Source organism: Lynx canadensis, chromosome A1, assembly GCF_007474595.2.
Source record: "Lynx canadensis isolate LIC74 chromosome A1, mLynCan4.pri.v2, whole genome shotgun sequence".
NCBI lineage: Eukaryota > Metazoa > Chordata > Mammalia > Carnivora > Felidae > Lynx > Lynx canadensis.
This window is the reverse complement of record NC_044303.2, coordinates 144,436,971-144,451,209: the sequence shown is the minus strand read 5'-3', so window position 1 is coordinate 144,451,209 and position 14,239 is coordinate 144,436,971. Positions and strand designations below refer to the sequence as shown.

Sequence of the window (14,239 nt, the reverse complement as noted above, 5' to 3'; positions counted from 1 at the left end):
GAAAAAAGAAAAAACAGACATTACAAGAAACACAAATTACCATAGAAAAAAAAGAGAGAGAAACACAAATTACCATATCAGAAATGAAAGAGAGAACAAAATTACTGATAATATGAACTTAAAGGAAAATGAGGAAATATGAACAACTCTATGCCTCCAAACTTGATAATTTAGATGAAATAAACCATTTCCTTGGAAGACACAAGCTACCAAACCTCAAAGAGAAACAGATAACCCAAACAGCCCTGTATCTATTAATGAAACTGAATCAATAATTAGTAACCTTCCACAAATCACCAGATCCAGATGGCTTCATTGGTGAATTTTACCAAATATTTAAGGAAGAAATAATACCAATTCTCCACAATCTCTTTCAGAAAAAAGGAAGCAGAGGGAATCCTTCCTAATTCATCTGATTAGACCAGTATTAATCTAATACCAAAACCAAATACAGACATTACAAGAAGAAAACTACACACCAATATTGCTCATGAACACAGACATAAAAATCCTCAACAAAATATTAGCAAGTAGAATCCAACAATGTATAAAAAAAATTAACACAACAACCAAGTGAAATTTATCCAGGTATGCAAGGCTGGTTCAACCTCTGAAAATATCACATTAACAGATTAAAGAATTATCATATAATCGTATCGATGGATGCAAAAAAAAAGCATTTGACAAAACTCAACACTTACTTATGATAAAAACCCTCAGCAAGTTATGAGCAGAGAGAAACTTCTTCAATTTGATGAAGAATAGCTACAAAATGCCTACAGCTAATATTATATACATTATGATGAGAAACTGGATGCTTTCCAATCAAAGATTGGGATCAAGGAAAGGATATCTTCTTTCACAACTCCTATTCAACACAGTACTGAAACTGCAGTAAGAAAGGAAATAAAAGATACACCATTTGGAAAGGAAGAACTACAACTGTCTTTATTTGCAATGACATGATTTTCAATGTAGAAAATCCCCAAAAACTGGCCCCCCCAAAATAGAGTAGTGAATATAGCAAGGATGTTGGATACAGGGTTAATATACAAAACTCAAATGCATTCCTATACATGAGCAAGGAACAACTGGAATTTGGAATTTTAAAAAATACCATTTACGATAGCACATCAAAAGAGTAAATACTTAGGTATAAATTTAACAAAATACATACTGGACCCATATGTGGAAAACTACAGAATACGAATGAAAAAAATCAAAGAAGACCTAATTAAATGAAGATATATTCCACATTCAAGGATAGGTACACTCCATATTGTTAAGGTGTCAGTTCCTCTCAACTTGATCTCTGGATTCAATGCAATCCCAATCAAGATCCCAGCAAGCTTTTTTGTAGGACTCAGGAAACTCAGAATTCTAAAGTGTATACAGAAAGGAAGAGGACCTAGAATAGCCAACATAACGCTGAAAAAGAAGAACAAATTTGGACAACTCACTCTAATTTTAAGACTCATAAAGCTATAATAATTAAAGCAATGTAGTACTGGCAAAAAAAAAAAAAAAAGACACATAAACCAGTGCAAAAGAATAGAGAGCCTGCGGAGTTCCTGGGTGGCTCAGTCGGTTGAGCATCTGACTTCAGCTCAGGTCATGATCTCATGGTTCATGGGCTTGAGCCCCACATTGGGTTCTGTGCTGACAGCCCAGAGCCTGGAGCCTGTTTCAGATTCTGTGTCTCCCTCTCTCTCTGCCCCTCCCCTGCTCACGCTTTGTTTCCATCTGTCTCAAAAATAAATAAACATTAAAAACAATAATAAAAAAATAAAAAATAAAAAGAATAGAGATCCTGGAAATAGACCCACACAAATAAATACAGTCAAATTATCTTTGACAAAGGCACAAAGGCAATTCAAAGGAGAAAGGCTAGTCTTTTCAACAAGTGGTGCTGAGAAAACTGGACATCCCAAAAATGGGACATCCCATGCCAAAAATACGAACCTAGATATGGACCTTACACCTTACACAGGAATGTACTTAAAAAAGGATAAAGAACTAAATGTAAAATATATTATAATATTTCTTGAAGAAAACATTACAGAAAAATCTACATAACCTTGGGTTTGGTTATGAGTTTGATTATGATCATAACAATAGCATGATCCATTAAAAAAATTGATGAAGTTAGACTTTAAAATTAAAAAAACATATGCTCTGAAAAAGACACAAGAGAATAAGAGGACAAGCCATATCCTGGGAGATAACATTTGCAAAACACATATCTGATAAAGGATTTGCATCTAAATCTCCAAAAAACTCCTAAAATTAAATAATTAGAAAACAAACAATCCAATTAAATGGGCAAAAGTTCCACAAAGAGACACCTCACCAAAGAAGACACACAGTTAGCAAATAAATATATGATAAAATGCTCAACGTCATTTGTCTTTAGGGACTACAGATTAAAACAAGGAGATACCATTTTACATCAATTACAATGGCTAAAATCCAAAAAACTGACAGTACCAAATGCTGCAAGGATGCTATTCAGCAGGAACTCTCATTTATTCCTGGTGGGAATACAAAATGGTACAGCCACTCTGAAAAATAGTTTGCCTCTTATAAAACTAAACATAGTCTTACCATATGATCCAGCAATCATACTATTAGGTATTTTACCCAATTGACTTAAAGATTTATGTCCACACAAGAATTTAGATGTAAAGTTTACAACAGCTTCTTTTACAACTGACAAAATTTAGAAGCATCCAAAATGACCTTCAGTAAATGAACAGATAAATAAACTTGTGATACATCCATGCAATGGAATAGTATTCAATGATACAAAGAAATAAGCTAACAAGCCACAAAACGACATGGGACGTACCTTAAATATGTATTGTATGTGAAAGAAGCCAGTCTTAAAAAGTCTACATACTGTATGATTCTAATTGACATTTTGGAAAAGGTAAAACTACAAAGAGAATAAACACATCAGTGATTGCTAGTAGTTTGGGTGGGGGGCAGTTGAACTTGAAAGTAAAGCACTGTGGATTTTTTAGGGTGGTGAAACTATTTTATATGATACTATAGTGGTGAATATAAGACATTAAGCATTTGTCAGTATCTACAGAACTTTATGACACAAAGAATAAACCTCAGTATTTCCAAATTTTTAAAAATTATTTAGAAGGTCAGGTGATTGGGTGCCTTGGTGGCTCAGTCAGTTAAGTGTCTAACTTCAGCTCAGGTCATGATCTCATGGTGCGTGGGTTCAAGTCCTGCATCAGGCTCTGTGCTGACAGCTCGGAGCCTGGAGCCTGCTTCAGATTCTGTGTCTCCCTCTCTCTGCCCCTCCCCACTCATGCTCTGTCTCTCTCTCTCTCAAAAATAAACAAACATTAAAAAAAAAATTTAAGGAGCGCTTGGGTGGCTCAGTTGGTTAAGCAGCGGACTTCAGCTCAGGTCATGATCTCACCGTTGGTGAGTTCGAGCCCCACATCAGGCTCTGTGCTGAGAGATCATAGCCTGGAGTCTGTTTCAGATTCTCTGTCTCTCTCTCTCTCTGCCCCTGCCTCCCACTCACGCTTTGTCTCTCTCTCCCCCTCAAAAATAAACATTAAAAAAAAATTTGGCGGTGGGGGGTGGTGCCTGGTTGGCTCAGTCAGTTGAGCATCCCACTTCAGCTCAGGTCATGATCTCAGTCCATGAGTTCAAACCCCTCACTAGGCTCTGTGCTGACAGTTCAGGGCCTGAAGCCTGCTTCAGATTCTGGGTCTCCCTCTCTCTGCCCCTCCCCCACTCACACCTCAGTCTCTCTCTCTCTCTCTCTCTCAAAAGTAAATAAACATTAAAAAAAATTTTTTTAAGTAGTGAAGGAATTCTGAATATAGAAATATTAAAAAACTAAAGCACAGGAACTAGAAGGCCTAGAAATAGTCTCTCATTAGGAAAAAAACCAGCATTTTTCTAAAAAATTATGGAATTCATTAAATGTTTACAGAGTATCTCTATGTATACCAGTGTACTACTAAGCATTATGTCATTTGAGGTGCCTACAAAGGTGCAAAAAAGGAAAGATAAATAATAATAGAATCCAATAATTTATAAAAGATATAATGCAAATACTGTACATGAAACCTTTTTTTTTTTTTTTAACGTTTATTTATTTTTGAGACAGAGAGAGACAGAGCATGACGGGGGAGGGTCAGAGAGGGAGACACAGAATCCGAAACAGGCTCCAGGCTCTGAGCTGTCAGCACAGAGCCCGACGCGGGGCTCGAACTCACGGACCGCGAGATCCTGACCTGGCTGAAGTCGGACGCTTAACCGACTGAGCCACCCAGGCGCCCCACGTAAATGAAACCTTTTAACATGACATTTGAAGCTGCACATAATTCCCATTTCAATCAACTAAGATGTACTTACTGTGCCAAAAATCTATGATGTACAGTAAAAAGACACAAATGGAATATAAGATATACTCCCTATTCTAAAGAAGTTTATTTGTGTGTACATATAGCAACCTGTCTTAGGTAATATCTTTTTTTTTAACTTTTTTTTAATGTTTATTTATTTTTGAGTCAGATAGAGACAGAGCACGAATGGGGTAGGGTCAGAGAGAGAGGGAAACACAGAATCAGAAGCAGGCTCCAGGCTCTGAGCTGTCAGCATAGAGCCCGACGCGGGGCTCGAACTCACGGACGGTGAGATCATGACCTGAGCCGAAGTCGGATGCTTAACCGACTGAGCCACCCAGGCGCCCCTGTTTTAGGTAATATCTTTACTTACCTGACCATTTATATACTCCCAGATTTACAATAAAATGTTTACAATATTTCCTTTACAAAAATGGTTTTTAAAAATCTCTTCATGATTTAAAAAAAATTGGCAACAACATGGAAAATTAATCAGAAAACCAACAAAACCAATAGTAAGGAGACTCCTAAATGGTTAAGATGAGACATGATGAGGGCCTGAACTGACATAATGCAGAGCAGATGGAAAAGGGATCAATAGAAAAGTGACTAAAGAATGGGAAATTCTGGAGAGTGAAACAAGGGAGAAAGCTAGGATTACTGCCAGGTTTCCATCATGGGTGACTGAGCAGACAGTGGTACCACTGACTATGACAGGCAATACAAAGAAGAGCAGGACTAAGGGAAAAAATAAGTTCACGTTTGGACTGTTGTTTGAAGTACCTTGAGAACATCCTGGGGGAGATGTCCAATAGGCAGTTGAATATAAGGATCTGGAATGCAGGAGAGAAGTCTGAGATAGATAAAAGATTTGGGAACTGGCAGCACATAACTGTTAATGGATGAGATCACCTAGGAAGAGAATATAGAAGAGGACAGGAGCCTGACATCAGATAACTACAGATCACAATTAGTGTTTCTAAAGCCACTCTGGATAAAACTTTGCCCAGAGTTATATGCACTTTGATAGGAAAATATCCAGTATAGAGTACTAAATGACTAAAAATCAAATAGCAAAATGTCATGTACAGTACAAACCCATTTTTACAAGTTGTTAAAAAAAAAAAAAAGTATTAGCAAAGGCATAGGAAAAAAATATAGAGAGGCAAATACCAAACTGGTAATAATGGTATCTGTGATAATGCATGCCTTTCACATCTACATTATGTAATTCTATAGATAATGCATAATACATATCTGTATTTTACTTTTTGTTTGCAAAAATGTACTACTTTTGTAAATAACAAAAAAGATAATTTTCTTCCTTTCCTAGAAACTTATAGTGCATATCCTTACAATACAAAATAGATAATAAAGGGGTGCCTGGGTAGTTCAGTTAGTTAAGTATCCAACTTCAGCTCAGGTCATGATCTTGCAGTTCATGAGGTCAAGCCCTGCATCCGGCTCTGTGCCCTGGAGCCTGCTTCGGTTTCTGTGTCTTCCTCTGTCTCTGCCCCTTCCCTGTTCGTGCTCTCTCTCTCAAAACTAAATAAACATTTTTAAAAATTAAAAAAGAAAAAGATAATAAAAATCTGGTAGGGGGCGGGGCACGTGGGTGGTTCAGTCAGTTGAGGGTCCAACTTCAGCTCAGGTCATTATCTCACACACAGTTTGTGAATTGGGAGCCCCACATCGGGCATGCTGCTATCAGCCTGTCAGAGCAGAGCCTGCTTCAGATCCTCTGTCCCTCGCTCTCTGCCCCTCCCCCACTTGCGCTCTCTGAAAAAATAAATAAATATATTTCTAAAAATCTTTTAGGGGGCATGTGGTGGCTCCATCAGTTGAGCATCAACTCTTGATTTTGGCTCAGACCATGATATCAAAGTTCATGGGTTCAAGTCCCTGGTCAGGCTCACACTGACAGTGCAGAGCCTGCTTGGGATTCTCTCTCCCTCTCTTTCTGCTCTTCCCCAGCTCTCTCTCTCAAAATAAATAAACTTTTTAAAAAACCCTTTAGAAAACAACACATTGACACTGGATTATAAATGGGCAAATAATATGAACTAGTAAGATTATGAAAAAACATTCAAAGCACAATCTGTACTATCAAAATAATCTGAATTATAACATATATCATTTGTTGGCTACTAAATCAGAACACAATTTTTTCTTAGTGATCTCTACACCCAACATGAGGCTCCAACTCACGACCCCAAGATCCAGAGCCTCATAATTGCTTTTAATAATATAAGGGATCAGGGGTGCCTGGGTGGTTCAGTTGGTTAAGCATCCCTCTCTTGATTTCAGCTTAGGTCATGCTCTTGCAGTTCGTGAGTCTCAGCCCTGTGTCAGGCTCTGTGCTAATGGTGCAGAGCTTGCTTGGGATTCTTCCTCTCCCTTTCTCTCTCTCTCTCTCTGCCCTTCCACCATGCTTGCTCACACCCTCTCTCTCTAAAAAAAATAAACTTAAAAAACGTATTAAAATAATAATAATGATAAAAGTGTTGGTAAGGGTGTGACAAAACAAGCATCTCCAATACCAATGACAAGAAGTAAACCAGAATACCCTCTCAGAAAAACAATGTGATAATATGTATCAATAGCCTCAAAAAGTTTCCTAACATTTGATGTAACAATTCTTTTTAAAAATTTAAAATAATCCAAAGCAACTGAAAGTATGCAAAGATATTCTACCAAATCATTAATTGAAACCATCTAAACACCAACATTAGAAAATTATGCAGGCATCAAAAGTAATTCTACTTCTAGAAAAACATTAGCACTTGTGTGCAGGAACACATCACAAAGAAATTTGAATGCTGCAATGTTTGTAATAGTGCAAAATTTCAAAGAACCTAACAGCTCATCAACATAAGAATAGTCAAATCACCTTTCTCAAACTGGTCTAAGGACCCCTGGAAGACTCTAGAACTTTCCAGGGGATCTGTGAGGTCCTTCCTTTTCCAAACACCTATCTATGCAAGTCTGGACTTTCTTAATATGCTTTAGTGTACAAGATAGCACATAAGAGTGAAGAGACAAGCAAATCTGAGAATCCAGCTGTCTTCTATAAAGCCAGACATTAGTGATCTACAAAAATATAAAACAATGCCACCCTTCCCACTACATTTTTTAAGAAAAATATATTTTTCGGGGCGCCTGGGTGGCACAGTCGGTTAAGCATCCGACTTCAGCCAGGTCACGATCTCGCGGTCCGTGAGTTCGAGCCCCGCGTCAGGCTCTGGGCTGATGGCTCAGAGCCTGGAGCCTGTTTCCGATTCTGTGTCTCCCTCTCTCTCTGCCCCTCCCCCGTTCATGCTCTGTCTCTCTCTGTCCCAAAAATAAATAAACATTGAAAAAAATATATATATTTTTTTTTCAAAAATACTCTTTAATTCAATATATAAAGGGTTTTTAATGCACAATTTTTAAATATTTTCTGAATTTTAATTTCTAAAATAGCAAAATACTGCATTCAAGAACAAAAAATCTTTTAGTTCTCAGTCACCTTTAAGTTTGTAAAGGGATCCTGAAACCCACTGGGTTAAAAAAACTGTGATACCATCATATTACCTAACATTACAATTTGGGTGATAATTAAATGGGAACTGAGCTTTAACTGCAATATTCCAAAAGACAGTTCACTCATGTATTACTTGTGTAATCAAACATCATAAAGATACTCATGAAGCTTTTTAAAAACTGGAGGAAATACTTAAAAAATTTTAAGCAAAAAAAAAGCAGGCAATCCAACTGTATATAACATCTCATCATCTTAATTAAGAAAATGCCATGAGAAAAAACCCTGGGAGATTAAAAGTCAAAATATTAACTGCGGTTGATTCACTTTAAATGGCTGAATTATGGCTTATTTTTTCTTAATCTTTATTATATTTAAGATTTTTTGTGACACTATGTGCAGTTTAACATCCATGGGAGAAAAAAAGGGGAGAAAGTGGGTGAAAAATTACAGTTTTACTGGATCAAACCATTGCACTCTTGCCAATTCAGAAGGAACAAGTTCTAATAAATTAAGGAACCTAATTCAACCAACAAATTGCCTTATTTTGTTAAATGAAAAAGATGAATTTATCAAATATATGGGATGGTTTCCACACGAGTCAAGCTAGTAAGAACACTCAGTCTGGAACAATTTGTAATCACGGTAGAACAAGTAAGTTAATAGTTTCAAAGTTAGGCCATCTTTTAGGATTTTTCAGAGGTACCAAAGAAAAGGTAGAGGAAAGGAACACTACCGCATCCTTCAGATCTAAAATGATGAGAAAATGCATCGGTGCGAGAATGGGGTTTGCGAAAGAGCACAGGCGGCGATGACAGATTCTTCTGCTGGAGTCCTCCTAGCGCACAGGCTACCTCTCCGCGGGAACCAGTCCCCTCTAGCAGGCACAGCCCCTCCCATGGTGGGCCAGGCAGCCCCGGGGGCACTTCTCCCAGCCCCCGCCGCGGCCCCCCGGGCCGCTCCCACCGCAGCCCCGAGCACTCCGGACGGCCCGGGTGGGTGGGACCCGGCAAAAAGCTGCCGAGATTGCCCTCCCTGCCTGGTCCAGCCGGCAGGCTCTACCGAAGGGACACGAGGTTTGAGGGTCGTGATTCCCTGGCCAACTCAAGGAGCTGGGAAAGAGAACAAGTCGGGGGCCTAGACTCGACCCTTGGAGGAAAAGGAGGGCCAGACCCAGCACTCAGGTCGGCCGATCCAAAGGCCACCCCGCCCCCTCCGTGAGTGCAGCAGGGGTGAGGGGAGGGCCAAGAGGCCAGTTACTGGGGGGCTCTTACCTCCCCCACAACCCTGAGGAGCTCTCTGAGGACTCGATGCGACGAGGCGCAGAGGAGTGAAGAGCGACCCCGGCCGGGAGTCCCGGGGGTGAGCTACGTCGGCTCAGGGTTTGTTTTCCCCCGGACCTGTTTGGGGGGGGAGGGGGTGGGCGGGGAGGAGCAGACAGCGCAGGCGCAGAAGACGTTTTCCGTCGACACACACACACGCACGCACACACACACTCCCTTCTTCCGAGTCCGCGCGCACACGCACGCACGCACGCACACGCGCGCACACACACACACACACACACATACACACTCCCTCCCTCCGAGTCCGCGGCCTCCGCCAAGTCCCGAGGCGCCTGCGCGAGGCTCTGCGGGGTCTGCCGAAGGTGCCGGGATTCTTACCGGAAGTGCCTGAGAAGGTTGTGCGGTGATGAGGCAGCTTGAAGACCCGCATTAAACGGGGACTGAGTTTCCCCCTAGACGCCTGGGAGCCGGAATCGGGAGGCCACCTGCGTCAGTGTCCGGCTTCCTTTGCCCTTGGTTGACCTATACTCAGCTTCCCCCGCCCCCACCCTACAGCCTCCGCGGAGCCGGCGCGGCGCACCGGCCTGTACTGGACACGCCCGCCTACCAGGCAGCGAACCAGTCCTGCTCCCCGCTCCGCTGTCCTCCCGGAAAGCCTTTTTACTTAACGCTGGTGTTGCCCACTCCCGTTTTTCTCTCGGCGGCAACAGAAAAGCTCCCACCTATCCCCCAGCTTCAAGCCCTCCAGCTGACTGCCTGCTCCCAAGGCTGCTGGCCTTCCCTCTCATTGCTTTAGTTCTGCTTTTCTAACAGTGACCACGAGAACAGCTGCCTCCCCGCGTCTAAGAACAAAAGCTAACCAACTGGAGAAATAAATGCTCCTCATGTGATGTATGTTTGTGCTTGTTGAGCTTTACTATTTTTACCACAAGTTTCCTATAAATTTAAGTAAGGGAAAAGGCGATCATGGGTATGGGGAGAAGAATCCCATCTGTTGCCAAAAAGTTTTACCGGTAATTCATACTGGTCTTTCAAAAATTTCAAGAGTTGTATGTAGTACGTTAGGGGTATTTCAGTCAGATGTGATTTATGGTGAAAGATTTGAGAATCGGTTCAAATTCTAAATCTGCAGTTTGCAACAAACAATAGGTTGTGCTCTTTCAAAAGTACTAAATCTCTATTTTCTTTGTCTGATTTTACTAAACCTGAAATGAAATTGTGTTGTTTTAGTCCAACAGTAAAACTTTTTTTGATACTTGATAATTTTGATAATTTATTGAGCATCAACCATGTGACAAACGTTGCATTAAATGCTTTGCTTACATTATCTCACTTAATCCCAAGTAGTTCTACAAAGTACTGTATGCATATTTCTCTACTATGCGTTAAATGTTGTTTACAGATAAAAGGGTCATTGCCCTTATGGAACCACCATCTAATAGCAGAGACTCGTGGATACAAGTGTTTGGGATAGAAATATTTATATAGAAATATTCATATAGTATAACATATCTATATATCTATATCTATATATCTATATCTGTATCCATATCTATATAGTGTGAGGACAAAGAATAGAAATAGAAACACTAAGACCTTACAGATAAATAGGAGAACTATATACATGAATGGTCAATTCACAAAATAAATTCATAAGTGCCTAGTACATGTTTTACTAATATTCAAACTCATTAATAATGAAATGAAGACAAATGAGATATTATTTCCAGTGGATCTAAGTAGCCAATTTGTTTAAAATGCGAATTAACTCCATTGGTGAGGAGGGTAGAGTGAAATGAACACTCATCCTGTTGGGGACCTAAATTAGGACAAAGATTTTGGAAAGTTATTTGTCAAATCATAACAAGAAATTTTCGCATGACCTAAATTAATAATCTCCTTTCTGGAAATTATGAGATATTCCAGAATACAAACATTTATATGAAATAACAATAAGGAAAGTGAAAAAGCTCCCCAAACTGGAATACCTTTCTCATACAAATGCAGTTGTACTTTGTATCACATTTATTTGTTTATGGGCATTTCCTCTGTGTGGTTCGTTATACTTGATTTGGAGTTGTAAGGATTACAAAGATGGGGAATTCATGAAATTTGCCCTAAGAAGTTCACAACCCACTGTGTCATTCTTTTACTTACAAACATTAATAGTTGAGAGGTTGCTGCAATATCATAAAATAACAAGATGTTTGTGGAGCCTGTCAATTAAATTTCCTATGATTTCCTTTGCTGATAGAAATGAAGAAATCTGCACATTGAATGCAATGTCAAATAAAATATTAATGAAAAAGAGACCTTGCAAAGTTTGAGTAATAATTATTGAAAAACTCCCATGTATTATTTAACCTCTAAAGATCCCAATTTATTACTAAATAGTTATGACTTGAGGAAATCGTCCCAATTGTAACATATGTGGCCAACTTATTCTTTAGACTTGAACTAGTTCTTACTTGGACCATAAACAGTTTTCATTATTTTGAAGGTTGTCAGAATCTTGATTATCTTAAGAGGCTTAAATTCCACAGTAACATGAACTTGCAAAGCTGTTCCCTTTTCATTAGTAGTCTGGGTGGAGAAAATACCAGAAGCAAATGAAGATAACAATTACAATTATTCATTTGTTTCATGGCTGGTGTTATACTAACAAGCAATTTTAGAACTAGGATTTCATTGCTCCCAAACACAGAAAGTGACATGGAACTGTTAATCATTAGTATTTAATGCTATCTCACCATGTTAGAACACCCATGTTACAAGGAAAAGAGCTAATTTTGTTTTGAATTATCTACTTTAGGGCCACTTAGATCAGCTACCTGAAGCAATGTCACTAATGAAGAAATGGCTATAGTTTTGGTGACCATGAGAACTAATTTTTAAAATGCATAGAAAAAATTTGGAAGGAAATCCACTAAAATATTAATTGTGATTATCTTTGGAAGGTGAAATTATGGGTGATTTCCCTCTTTCTAGTTTTTTATGTTTTCTAAGTGTTTTACAATGAGAATGTATTGCTTTAATAATCCAAAAGGAAAATAGAACACTTTTAAGAAGTATTGCTAAATTCATAATTGAGTCAACCAGTTATTTTACAGTCCTTATGCAATCAATACATTGCATACTGCATACAATATATTGCATGACTATGGTCATTAACAGTGAAATAACCCAAAAGGATGGATAAGCACTTCTGTCTGGAGACTGTCTTAGGGGTGGCAACAAGGTACAGTTATTTGCAGGGCTCATATAATACAGCTTCAACACAATGACCAGGTGCTCTTAGCAAGGAAGTCAGAATTCTTTGCCAAATAATTCCAATTCTCTCTTCTGGCCATACGATGGCATTGTACTTCCGGGCCCCCTTGTGGTTGAATAGGGCCGTGTGACTGGTTCAGACAAGTGAACTATGAGAAGTAACACGTGTCTTTGCACACTGGATTTTTTTTACTCACCAATGTAAGATATTCCAGAGCCTGCTGTCCCTCGGGCACAGCAACAGGCAAGACCTGATACTGTGGCTACTCTATCAGTCTGAGTGCTTGAGAGATTCCAGTGAACAGAACACTTCTAGAATAAGAAATAGACTTTGTAGTTATACACCACTGAGATTTTGGGGGTGATTTGTTACTGCAGCATAGCTTAGCCTGACATGGTAAATAAACTTTGCTTAAGCCTCACATTTGGAGGTGGCTATTCTGAATGATATGCTGCGTGCCTCAGTGAGCCTATCTGTGGCAGCATTGCTTCCTAAAGTGTTTTTCCTTCACACCTGAATTACTCAGTACTCATAATTATTATGATATGCCAGGTAAATACATTTCATTGTAAATGAATACTTACCTCTATTTCTTCTCAGAGTAACAGTGAAATTTTTTTTGCTTTTAATTTTTTTTATTATGGAAAATGTCAATCACTGTAAAAGTAGAATAGTACAATAACCCTCTCAGCTTCAGTATCAACAACTCATGGTCACATCTTATTTCGTAAGATGTACATTCACCCACCCTATCCTTCCCCCCACAGCTGGATAATTTGGAGGCAAACTCATTTATCATATCTTTTCATCTCTAAATTTTTCTGCCTGTGTATTTAAAAGATGAGTACTTTACAAAGTAGAAATAATAATGCAATGAATTCCCTCATATCCAATACCACCATCTAACTTCAATGTGGACAAACTTGTTTCATGTATACCTTCACCCATGCATATTATTTTGAAGCATATATAATATGTCATATCATTTCATCCATAAATATTTCAATATGTATTTCTACAATAAAATTGCTCTTTGCGAAAACATAATAATATTATTTTCACACCTGAGGATTTAACAATAATTCTCTAATAATGCCAAATATTTAGGCACTGGTGTTCATATTTCTAATTATTTCATAAATTTTATAATTTTTAAATTGTGTGAATCAAAATCCAATTAAAGTCAACATTTTGAGATTGATTTCTAATAATGTTCTCTCTTTTTTGTTCCTTGCACCTTATTTTTTGAAAAAAACCATGTCTTTTGGCCTGTGGAATTATCAGGATTTGGACTTTGTCTTTCCCCACAGTATCTTTTAACATGTTCCTCTTGCCTGTGTGTTTCTTGTAAGCTCATAGCTACATCTGGAAGTTTGGTTTGGTACAGGTTTAATTTTTTCACAATGCCTCCCATAAGTGGTGTTATATACTTCCAACAGATACATAATATCTTATTGGCCTCTTTCCATGATGTTCGCAACCATGGATAGTCACCACTTGGAATCACTCTTTCATTTGGGTTTGCAAAAGGGTGACATCCTATTTTTTCTTTTTTATTCATTATTGGAACTAAATTCCAATAGATAAAAATTCCCTCAACAGCTATTTAGTTTTCCCAGAATATAGTTCATATAGAAAGGAAAGTTAAATATTTGACCTTTTACTTTACTGTTTTCAGACAAATGAGTTGCCTCCCTTGTATCCTCTAAAGGAGACTAATGGTGGGGGGAGGGGGTTAATATATGTAAGTTAAATATATGTATATGTATGTATATGTGTATGT

The 14,239-nt window shown here is 38.5% G+C and overlaps 1 protein-coding gene across 4 annotated transcripts in view; it reads right to left on the bottom strand.

Moving 5' to 3' along the window:
* Window positions 1-9,949, bottom strand: part of ZFYVE16 (zinc finger FYVE-type containing 16) — a 53,674-nt gene extending 43,725 nt beyond the window's left edge. The window contains exon 1 of one of the 4 annotated variants that reach the window (XM_030323747.1): window positions 9,564-9,949. The gene's annotated coding sequence lies outside the window, so the exon portion shown is untranslated. Of the gene's footprint in view, window positions 1-5,162; window positions 5,636-9,173; window positions 9,331-9,563 lie in introns of those variants that run through there. The other 3 variants (XM_032593455.1, XM_030323743.1, XM_030323755.2) reach the window with 3 other exon arrangements.
* Between the last annotated feature and the right edge of the window lie 4,290 nt (window positions 9,950-14,239).